The sequence below is a fragment of the Phoxinus phoxinus genome, assembly GCF_949152265.1.
Source record: "Phoxinus phoxinus genome assembly, chromosome: 18".
Taxonomy (NCBI): domain Eukaryota; kingdom Metazoa; phylum Chordata; class Actinopteri; order Cypriniformes; family Leuciscidae; genus Phoxinus; species Phoxinus phoxinus.
The window spans coordinates 29907218-29918668 of NC_136893.1; the positions used below are offsets into that span (position 1 = coordinate 29907218).

Genomic DNA, 11451 nt, shown 5'->3' on the forward strand with positions numbered 1-11451 from the left:
AGAGCAACACAAAGAGAGAAAGAAAGACAGAAAGAAAGAAAGAAAGAAAGAAAGAAAGAAAGAAAGAAAGAAAGAAAGAAAGAAAGAAAGAAAGAAAGAAAGAAAGAAAGAAATGCCTGCACGAGGGAGAGGAAGACCAGTACCAGGACAAGGGAGAGGTATATCTTGCAGTAATGTCCTTTTGCAAATAAAGTCTTTACTGCAGGAATTATGTCTCTGTCTTTTTTTTCATAAACTGTACATAAAGCTACTCTGAGATGGTCATTCATTTTTTGTATTGAATTTCTGCAGCAAAAGAAAAGTAATGCATGCATTTACTAAACCCAACAAAACAAAAATGTAGAGAAAAATTTATATTCAATACAGTATACTGTCTATTGTATAAGGGCAGACCTGACACATAACATAATGAAGTTTCTGTAATTTACATTTACATTACATTTACATGTATTCATTTTATCCAAAGCGACTTACAAATGAGAAACAATAGAAGCAATTAAACTAGCAGTAGGACAACAGTATGTAAGTGCTATGACCCTTCACAGTACAATCCAACGCAATTTTATTTTTATTTTTTTATAGATAAGAAAGTGTTAGTGTTAGTAGTACTAGATCAAGTGCTCAAGTGCTGCCGAAAAAGATACGTCTTCAGCAGTTTCTTAAAGATGGCTACAGACTCAGCAGCTCTGGCTGAGCTAGGCAGATCATTCCACCAGCAGGGAACAGTCATGGTAAAGGTCCGAGAGAGAGATTTCGTGCCTCTTTGAGATGGCACCACCAGACACCGCTCACTTGCAGAGCGCAAGTTTCTGGATGGCACATAAGTCTGTAGTAATGAGTTCAGGTACAGGGGAGCAGTGCCAGTGGTTGTTCTGTAGGCAAACGTCAGTGACTTGAATTTGATGCGAGTGGCAACCAGCAACCAGTGCAATTTCGTGAGGAGAGGAGGAGATTTCAGCTGATGTTTTTTGTCATTGTGTTATGATTGACTAAATGTTCCTGTTGGAAGAGAACATGTGTTAGTGTTTTGAATAATTATTTGATTTTGAAACATGTTTGCAGTGTTTTGTTAGACATAGTGTATTGTGTTAGTTTATTATTGTATTTTGAAAATTAGTTTTGGAGTTTAGTTTACAATGTGTGATTTTGAGCATGAAATTAACCGTTTTGCCAATTGTGTGTTTTAGGTGTGTTGGTGCGTTAAGAGTTTAGGAAAATTGTTAAATGTATTGAAAAAACTGTCATAACGATTGTAAAAAACTGTAACGCTAACACACAAAACCAATTCGGCTACGTAACAAGAAAACAGCATAAAAACGTTTAAAACAAACAAATTATGTTTTCTGGACCATTAACACAACTCTTTCTCATGCTAGGTGGAGAACAAATTATTATTTTACACGTTTAATTATATTCACTCACCTGAGGCAGACAGACGCATTTCTGAAGACTGGTTAGGTGTCGGTTGGAAAAGAACGCCACTGTGCATGCGCAGCAAGATCGTTCGCGTAGTCCAAAGTTATTTTCCCCCAGCGAGTTAAAATGCTTTATTCACATTTGCAACATGATAAATAAATCCAATCATTAAAGTTGACATCGTCCGTGGAGTATTTGCAACAGAATATGTGCCTTTTATATACACATACTACTAAATGTGTTTAACACAGTAATTGTGTAAACAGTTGAGCACAATATTTACACATCATATGTGTCTGTAGTAACACAAAATGTGTTACAAATCATTTTACACATATTTTGTGTTCATTTTTAACACATCAATTTTAAGAGTGTAGGGTCTTGAGGTTCTATCAAACCACATGTAGCCACTTACACTTATGCCTACTTGGCAAATGTAACTCTTTAGGTATTTACAATGCCACAGGTCACTATATGATAAAGGTGTCCAATTTAATCATAAGTAGAAGTTTATATTAGTTCAGGTTTGCTCTGTGTGGATGAATTTTTCTGTTCCAGTGATGTTCTGTGACTCAGCCTTGAAGGGAAAAAATATCGCCTATTGGGTTCAAAGCCTGTTCCCCAATGGCATCTGCTGAAGCCTTAGCAAGCAAAAGCCTCCTGACCTGCTCAAGGCATATAAATCCCTCGGGTCCCAGCAAGTTCTCTCCAAGGTTGTAGGGCCCAGCGATCCATTTCACCACTTTGCAAACCTTGTTTATTCATGTAGCCTGCCTTTCAGAGAATAAATATGCACACGCTTTGGAATTCATCCATTGGGTTATCATGCAGTCAAACTAATCAAGAGTTCTAGACTTTGACGGCTTATTCTTATTTATTTTCATTTTGCTTTTCTCATGATTGCCTTATGAGATTTTTATTGACAACTATGCCTAGGGTCTTGAGGTTCTATCAAACCACATGTAGCCACTTACACTTATGCCTACTTGGCAAATGTAACTCTTTAGGTATTTACAGCACCACTGGTCACTATATGATAAAGGTCTCCAAATGAATCTAAAGTAGAAGTTTATATTAGTTCAAGTTTGCTCTGTGTGGATGGATTTTTCTGTTCCAGTGATGTTCTGTGACTCAGCCTTGAAGGAAAAAAAATATCGCCTATTGGGGTCAAAGCCTGTTCCCCAATGGCATCTATTGAAGCCTTAGCAAGAGCCTCCTGACCTGCTCAAGGCATATAAACCCCTCGGGTCCCAGCAAGTTCTCTCCAAGGTGGCAGGGCCCAGCGATCCATTTCACCACTTTGCAAACCTTGTTTTTTCATGTAGCCTGCTTTTCAGAGAATAAATATGCACACGCTTTTGAATTCATCCATTGGGTTATCATGCAATCAAACTAATCAAGAGTTCTAGACTTTGACGGCTTCTTCTTATTTATTTTCATTTTGCTTTTCTCATGATTGCCTTATGAGATTTTTATCGACAACTATGCCTAGGGTCTTGAGGTTCTATCAAACCACATGTAGCCACTTACACTTATGCCTACTTGGAAAATGTAACTCTTTAGGTATTTACAGCACAACTGGTCACTACATGATAAAAGTTTGAAAATGAATAATAAGTAGAAATTTATATTAGTTCAGGTTTGCTCTGTGTGGATGAATTTTTCTGTTCCAGTGATGTTCTGTGCCTCAGCCTTGAAGGGAAAAAATATCGCCTATTGGGTTCAAAGCCTGTTCCCCCATGGCATCTGTTGAAGCCTTAGCAAGCAAAAACTTTCTCATCCGCTCAAGGCATATAAACCCCTCGGGTCCCAGCAAGTTCTCTCCAAGGTTGTAGGGCCCAGTGATCCATTTCACCACTTTGCAAACCTTGTTTATTCATGTGGCCTGCCTTTCAGAGAATAAATATGCACACGCTTTGGAATTCATCCATTGGGTTATCATGCAATCAAACTAATCAAGAGTTCTAGACTTTGACTGCTTCTTCTTATTTATTTTAATTTTGCTGTTCTCATGATTGCCTTATAAGATTTTTATCGACAACTATGCCTAAGGTCTTGAAGTTCTATCACACAACATGTAGCCACTTACACTTATGCCTACTTGGCAAATGTAACTCTTTAGGTATTTACAGCACCACTGGTCGCTATATATTAAAAGTTTGAAAATGAATCATAAGTAAAAGTTTATATTAGTTCAAGATTGCTCTATGTGGATGAATTGTTCTGTTCCAGTGATGTTCTGTGACTCAGCCTTGAAGGGAACATATATAGCCTACTGGGGTCAAAGCCTGTTTCCCAATGGCATCTGCTGAAGCCTTAGCAAGCAAAAGCCTCCTCATGTGAAAAATGTACTTAAGTAACGTAACAAAGTATTTGTACTTCGTTACATTCCACTACTGCTAAACACGTAATATGCATGTGCACTCCGTCAGTGTTTTCACAGGTTCGTGTTTTTGAAGTCCCTACAGCCAATCACATATCATCCAAAGCCCCAGTAGAGTCGCCATAAACTGTACTAAAAAACGGGTTAAAATGTTTCTCCCTCATTTCTGCTTCGAGGTCTTGATTGTGGCAATTCTTTGAGGTTTAGAATCCAGTATTCCTGTAATTCTTTTGTCTTTTATGAATTTAATAAACAACACTGTCTCGTATTTTGAACGAACACGCCTTCTAAGTCAGGTGACTGTAAATGCGCAAAAACTGTTGCAAAATATTTATTTTTCGATTATTTTTTTTATTTTATTTTTCGTCTGAAAAACCACCTCATGCGAGCGTAAAAACTTTTTCCGATAATCGGGAGTTTTTGCGAAATTGACGTGTTTCCATTGAGTGTATTTTCAATTAACAATTTTAATTTGTGCAATTTGAACGGTAATGGAAACGCGGCTACTGTTGAAGCCAACCAGTATATGAGGATGATTAGGAGGCCATGATGGACAGAGGCCAATGGTCAAATTTGGGAAAGATTTTTAATGACCACAGAAAGTCAGTTTAAACTCGGTTTAACGTCTCATCCGAAGGACGGACATTCAAAAATGTAAAGAGACCAACTATTGGAAACACTAATCACCATTATGGTGAATCCAAATGAAACAGATTAGAGTTAAACCCCTGTTAATTCTCAGTAACAACTTCTGTAGACATCTGAAAGAAATAAAGTAATTCTGGTTAGTATTACTTTACAGGTTTCTCACAGGTTTGCGTTTAAAGTCTGTGTAGAGAGAACGGTGTCGTCTTAGCGGCCCCTAATTTAATAACAAATTATCCTTTCGACGGAAGTGAATCAATCAAAACTAACCTGGAAAATAACATTATTCAAGAACCGCTATGAAGCCAAAACAATCTGTTACCTTAAATTATACGTTTATCTCTGTAAAGCAGCTTTGAAACAATCTACATTGTTAAAAGCGCTGTATAAATGAAGATGACTTGAGTTGACTAGTAATAAGTGAAGGTTTTAATGTTTTTTATGGAGTGTTTTAATCCTCTTCTGATGAGATCTTTAGAGATTTAATGTGTCTTTTATCTTTAGTTGATTTCATCTAAGACTGTGGCTGAAGTCAGTTGTAGTTCTTGTGTTTCTGCTCGTCTCTTTTTCTATTCTCTTCTTTCCTTCAGTGATTCTGCTTGTTAACAGGCTTATTAAGGCTGAGATTACTCAATATTTAATATACACATATTTTGCATGTATGTATCGCTGCAGCCCGGAGACCCGCAGGTGGGAGGAGCTTACGCCGCAAAGTGGGAGGAGCTTATGCCGCAAGTAGGAGGGATTTCACAAATGTGCAAGTAGGAGGAGTTTACGCCGCAAGTGGGAGGAGCTTATGCGGAAATCCCCAAGCTGTCATTGCCGAGGACGGCGGTGAATGAGTATGACAGGAAGTAGCGACAGTAATGAAAATAAACGATCAAATATTACGTTCCTCATCATGGTCTGATTTCTTACTGCTTTGTTATTATTGTGTGTGTCCAATACCACTCACTGTCAATGATGAAGTCTAGTCTTTACACGTTTTACTATACTTAAAGTGATGGTGTTTTAAATTCATCAGGCTGTAGGCCTTATTCAAGCATATTTCTGAATATTAGCGACATATTCTACAGTATCAAGTAAATGAACATATTAAAATGTGATGCAATTGGACTCAGTGAAGTGAATGTGTAAATACTTGAAAAACATTTGGCTAATATAAAAAAAAAAAAAGTTACCATCCATCTTTACTGCATTTTTTTTTTTTAAATAGCAGACTAATGTTCTTGTGAACGTGTTACACATATATTACATATATGGAATGGTTACATTTTTTTTTCAATGAATAAAATCATGTACAAGTCACTCAGAATTGATTGCAAAAGTTTTTATTTATTTTATTACTTTTAGTCTCTTTTTTGATTTGTAAGGACACTATATCAGCTCATTAGAACTGATCTGCATGCAGTGAAAACTGCGAAATCCAGGGTGGAAGGTTTCTGAATAAATGCCCTGGAGCTCACCTCGCTTTCCCTTCCCAGCATAACCTGGTGGATACACAAGAAGCACAACAAGAACTAGGGTTTATAGTTGATATTGAACATTTACAAACATTAAGAATAATTTCTCAGCTCTGTAGGTCCATGCCATGAAAGTGAATGGTGTCCAGAACTTTTAAACTCCAAGGAATGACATAAGTAAATTTGATTTTTAGTTTTCCTTTAGACTAACAACTAGTTTATTCATCACCAATTTACACAAAACGTACCAGGTGTGAAGAAGAACTTCAAGTAGTATGTTCTTCAGCAACGCTCCTGATAACTGAAAAGATAGCAACAGTTAGCACAGGCCATTAAAAAATGTTAAAAAGCACATTATATAACATTATTCCTCCAACTACCTTGAAGATGAAGCATGATGGAGGGTCATCGTCTTTTAACAGCTCATTCTTAAAGAAAAATATAAGTGGATTAAAGTTGTTCTATGATACACATTTTAAATCATCATTAAACTTGATTATGCATACCTTGGTAAAAACAGAGGGCACGACTGGGGTTTGGTCTGCTAAAATTAAGTAATTTAAAATTAGCCGACCAATATTATAGTAACATAATTTGAAACCCAGATTAGTGTATGTATTTTGTTTCATATCAAAGTTCTTACTTTTGCAAGTTCAGTTTTTTTTCCTTCCCATAGGTTTCAGGGAGTGCAGAGCATTCTTCTTCTTCTGAAAGAGGATTAGAATAAAAAAAAGTGATACAATTATCCAATAATTTTTATTTTGACAAAAAAATATCAGCACAAATATAAAAAGCTGACAATACCAGCTACAAGCTCGTTTTCTCTTTCTCCCATGTCTTCCACAGTTTGATTGTCATGCAACAAAAACAAATTAAGTAAGAAATAGAACAAGTACAATATCAAAATTAATTGAATGCAAGGATGCATTACATTGATCACAAATTACAGTAAAGACTTTTGTAAATGCAAAAAAAAAATCTAATTAATGGTCCATTTATATATATATATATATATATATATAAAACCTTATTCACCAATGAATACAACAAAATTTCAACTTTTGTCAAAAATGATTGGATATACGATCTCCTATTCATAGTGAATATAACAATAATATTTTGGTCAACTTATACCCATGTACTACCACCCAAGATAAATGGGACTGAAGGTGGCCTGTTGCCTGGAAGTTCTCATCAAATTTGTTATTGTCCTTAGGACAAAGTGGACAGTGAAATGTTGTGCACTTGAGGCATACCTGCACATCTTTCACTGATAAGTGAACCTAAAACACAATAACATGCGTTTCACATTTATTTCACTGATTGTTATGAGTAATATATTTTATAAAATAATTATATTAAAACAAATGTTTCAATTAAATTACATTGTGGATTACGCAGAAAAAAAGCATAGCTACAATGAAAACAAGTATTAAAAGAATTGCATGCATTGTACAATTAAGTTAGGAGTTGTATTCTAATATCAAATCCATTTACAAAACGTTTAAGACATTTACAATTTGAAAATCAATGCAGTCCTAAAACGTACAACAATTACACTGCCACAATACCTTATTATGGTCTTCAGAATCCATAATCTGGAGAGCAAATTGTAGAAATGGAATGCAGAAAAGATCTTGTCATGCACGTTACAGATTTTGTAATTTGTGTGCTTCTAAAAAAAACGACAGAAATTTATTTGGATACACTTTACCCTTATTTGTAATACATCAAGACTAAAAACAGTGTACAAACGCCATTATGAAATGGTCTTTTTCAGAATTTATAATGCTTTTTTTTACAAAACTAAAAGCTGTACAACAAGCTTACCCCTTCATCTCAACGGCACACTGACATGTGAAAGCGGTTTTCTTCTTTGTTTTCTGATGGATCGCAACAAAACTTACACATTATCGCCACCAACTGTGGAGCATAAACCAATAGCTACTACAACACAGGTGATACTAAATAAACCAATCAAAATCCTCTGGAAGTTTGTACAGCCCACTTGCGGGTAAAGCTCCACCCACTTGCTGCTACCCACTTGCAGCTGGCTCCGACCTCCGTTTATACCCTACTCATATTTTGTGGCTCAGATAAGGTCAATTCTGGTTTATTTCTTTGCTCTTGACTGACATGTGGCATAGCTATGGCCTGGTTGTTGCCCATATCTGGCAAACAGGAGTGGGCCACCCAAGGGCCGTTATTCCACGCTACAACCCTTTTCAGCCCAGTCATTTTGACAAGATGAAGATGGTCCCTGCTGAATGTCTTCAGCAATCCAACAAATGGAGATCTGAGATAAATGGTGAATCAGGAACAATGACCTCATCTTATCAGATAACCGAGCTAGAGAGCAGGTTCCTAGAGCAGGTTGACCATTGGTTTGACATCTTGTCCTCTCACCATCCAATGGCAGTGAGCAGGAACAAGATGGACTGCCAAAAGGTACCGGTTAGATAACAACCATCGAAACAATGTTAAATCAATGTTAAGGTGTACATTTTTGACTCAATATCAAATATCTTTTTTTTTTTTAGATTTCATTAAATAATCAATGATAATGGCATTGATGATGTTACAATGTGATGTTGGTTCAACATCAGGTTTACACTCTCAGAAAATGAAACACAATCTGAACCAGCTAATCAATGTCTTCAGAGGGTTGTTCCATAAAATAAGATTAGAATACAAGCCAGGCTTATTTTGGTTAGTCAGACTTATTGTCGGTGGATTCTGTTTCATAAAGCAAACTTAAAATAGTTCATACTCAGTTACCCTGGCAACTTATGCTGGGAAACTAGCCTGGTCCAGGGCAGGCTAACTGTCAGGCTAAGCCTCAGCTGTTACACAGATCCTCTAACATTGACCAATAGAAACACAATGACTGACACTCTCTCATACCATTATTTTACTTTATTAACCACTATCAGTCCAAAAATAAATATACAGTAAAGAAAATCAACTTAAATAAGGTTACAATGATAAATGAGACAATATAGACCTACAAACGTGTTCAAGTGTATATGAAATGTTTATGTTAACGTATAGGCCTAGTCTCGCGATGAAGTCCCGTGGGAACTCCCGTTGTAGCCGGGAAAAGGTATTGTTGACTGAAGAGTGTGAGTTTAGTTCTTCGTCTGTATACTCGGGTTCGAATAAATAAGGACGACCATCTCTTCCATGTGTTCAAAATCTTCTATATTCTCCATAGTTACGTTACGAAGCATTTCTTCTTCATTTGTGAGCAACTCCGATCATCACTCTTCACACACACGACGCTCCTCCTCACACTCTTCACACACACAACACTCCTCCACCTGCACACACTTCTATTTACCTTTTCCCGGCTACAACGGGAGTATGGGATAACACTATTTAAACAATGGCTAAGTTGCTAAACACATCTTGTTGTCATGTAAGGACCCTGTTCATGTTGGACAGACATTTTAATTGCAATTTGTGTCTGTTAAGAGGCACAGAAACACTCTTTATGAATATGCCCCATAACTGCCGTTAGCTGAGTGAGCTCTGGGCATTAGCGGTAGCAGCTCCGTGTTGCAAACACCAATCCGGTTCGCTTTTTTTCTATAGACAAAACTCACAAAGATATAACGATCAAGATTAACTTAAAAATTGCCCAGAGTTCTCCTTTAATTCTCTTTGCCTCCAGAACTGTAGTACTTGTTTGATTTTATTTAAAACTCCAGTCCATGTGCCATCTCTAGCCTCTTTCGCTTTTACTCCTATACTCACTCCTAATATCTTTAAATGATCTTTCGCTATTTTAAACGGAACATCCAACCCTTCTATCTCCACTCCTCATACTCATTATTTCCGACTTGTCTACATTTATCTTTGCGCCTGAAGCTTTTCCATATGTTTCTGTAACCCAGGGCCAAAATAGGACCCAGTTTAACAGCCATAGTGAAAAAACTAAATAAAAAATCCCTTAGATGATCAAATAAATTGTTTTGATTTTATGAAACGCAATAATATTAAAATTAAAATTATATTAAATGAAATATATGGCATACTGCAGAAAAACTTGCCCAATGGAAATGATGAAATCGCACTGCAGATGTAGATTGACCAATTAGGTTGATTCAGTGATGGTAACTCCGCCCACAAGTTAGACGGAGATTTGGTTGAACTTGGAAAAAGATTGGTTTTCCGCAGAGAAACCCCGAAAAGAGAAGAATATGAGAAATATTGGTTAAAAAACCTAGATCCGAATTGTTTAGGAACATAATATTGAACTAGATTTGCTGATTAAGTGAGTTTTGTAATGAGAATTAGACTTTGAGATTAAATAGATCAACTTTATATCAGCTGCGTCACACAGTTTATATCAGCTGCGTCACACGGAGGAAACAACATTAGTTGAGTTGTTTACAGAGGAATTGGTGAGTTCAATATTCAAATTGAATAATGTTTTCTTTATTTGAAGATAGATTAATAGACTACTGAAATTGTATTTTGTTTTGTGCACGATCTATGTTCGTAATATCACTTGTATGATGTTAACAACTGATCTTGTGATCTGTTAAGTGAACGATATCGAATTGAAAATCATTTCAAGGTTGTCATGATTTAATGTGAGTGAATTAAGTTTGCTGTCCGGTTATGTGCAGGCCTGGTTTTTTGTTGTGTGCTTTTCGGACTGTGTTCGAGACGAGTTGCTGAATCGCTGATGCTGAACTGCGTAACAGTTAGTCGAGGAGAGAAACAGATGGCGGGCCACCCAAAGAGAGGAATGGACTGAAATTTCGTGGATTCACATCGGACAAACTGGTTGGATACATCCTTGAGTTTTCTTTCACGCATCCTTGAGTTTTTTCGTTATATTTCACAACTGAGCAGACAGAACACTTTAACGGTTGCTCACTGAATGACTGAGCGCTTAGAAAAAAAGACGCTTTCTATTTGATCCTTCCGTTTCCATAGAGACTTCCATAGCTCATTCGCAGTGGACGGACATTTCAATTGTATTTACTGTTCATGTGATGTGTTCTGACATTGATATGTGAAATTTGAATCAGTTGATTCTTTCATTTGAGGTATTTACCTGAACATTTGAATGATCTAACATTCAGTAACTTTGAAATAGCCTGTGGGAAAAAATAGGAAAATAGTTCCTTGTTATAAGTTAAAAGGGAAGGAAAGAAAAACAAAACATTAGGAGTAATTAAACAGGGATTTAAAGAGGTTGTTATAAAAACACAATTATGATATTGGTTAAATAAGAGTAGAAACCAGTGTTTTAAAAGGGAATGTGATGTGATTTGTTTCTTAGTTGGTTTTTTTCCTTTCATTTTTTCCCTCAATTTAAAGATTTTCAAAGGGTAAAATCATTGATATTTGAACCTGATATTCATTTTGTTTTTGTTTTAGTACATTGTTAATTCACTGTTTTCCTCAACAAACACATATATATATATAAACTAAATTTCCCTATAATTCAGATCTGTGTGTTTCCTGCCTCCTGCGATACCTAAATCTTCTGAAGGTCAGTGATTAGGTGAAGTCTTCAGGGAACATTTA

At 36.3% G+C, this 11451-nt stretch overlaps 2 long non-coding RNA genes across 3 annotated transcripts; both read right to left on the reverse strand.

The window, feature by feature from the left end:
* Positions 1–5801: 5801 nt before the first annotated feature.
* Positions 5802–6679, reverse strand: LOC306985823. 2 transcript variants are annotated; one of them, XR_013794869.1, is made up of 4 exons: positions 6551–6679; positions 6288–6451; positions 6156–6208; positions 5802–5934 (listed from the first exon to the last, which is right to left on the reverse strand). It is a non-coding gene; the product is annotated as an uncharacterized lncRNA (long non-coding RNA). The 2 variants fall into 2 exon arrangements; XR_013794870.1 differs by lacking the exon at positions 6551–6679 and having other exon boundaries at positions 6288–6518.
* Positions 6680–6992: 313 nt separating this feature from the next.
* LOC306986091 lies at positions 6993–7768 on the reverse strand. Its single transcript, XR_013794906.1, has 3 exons — positions 7738–7768; positions 7479–7582; positions 6993–7190 (listed from the first exon to the last, which is right to left on the reverse strand). It is a non-coding gene; the product is annotated as an uncharacterized lncRNA (long non-coding RNA).
* Positions 7769–11451: the final 3683 nt, after the last annotated feature.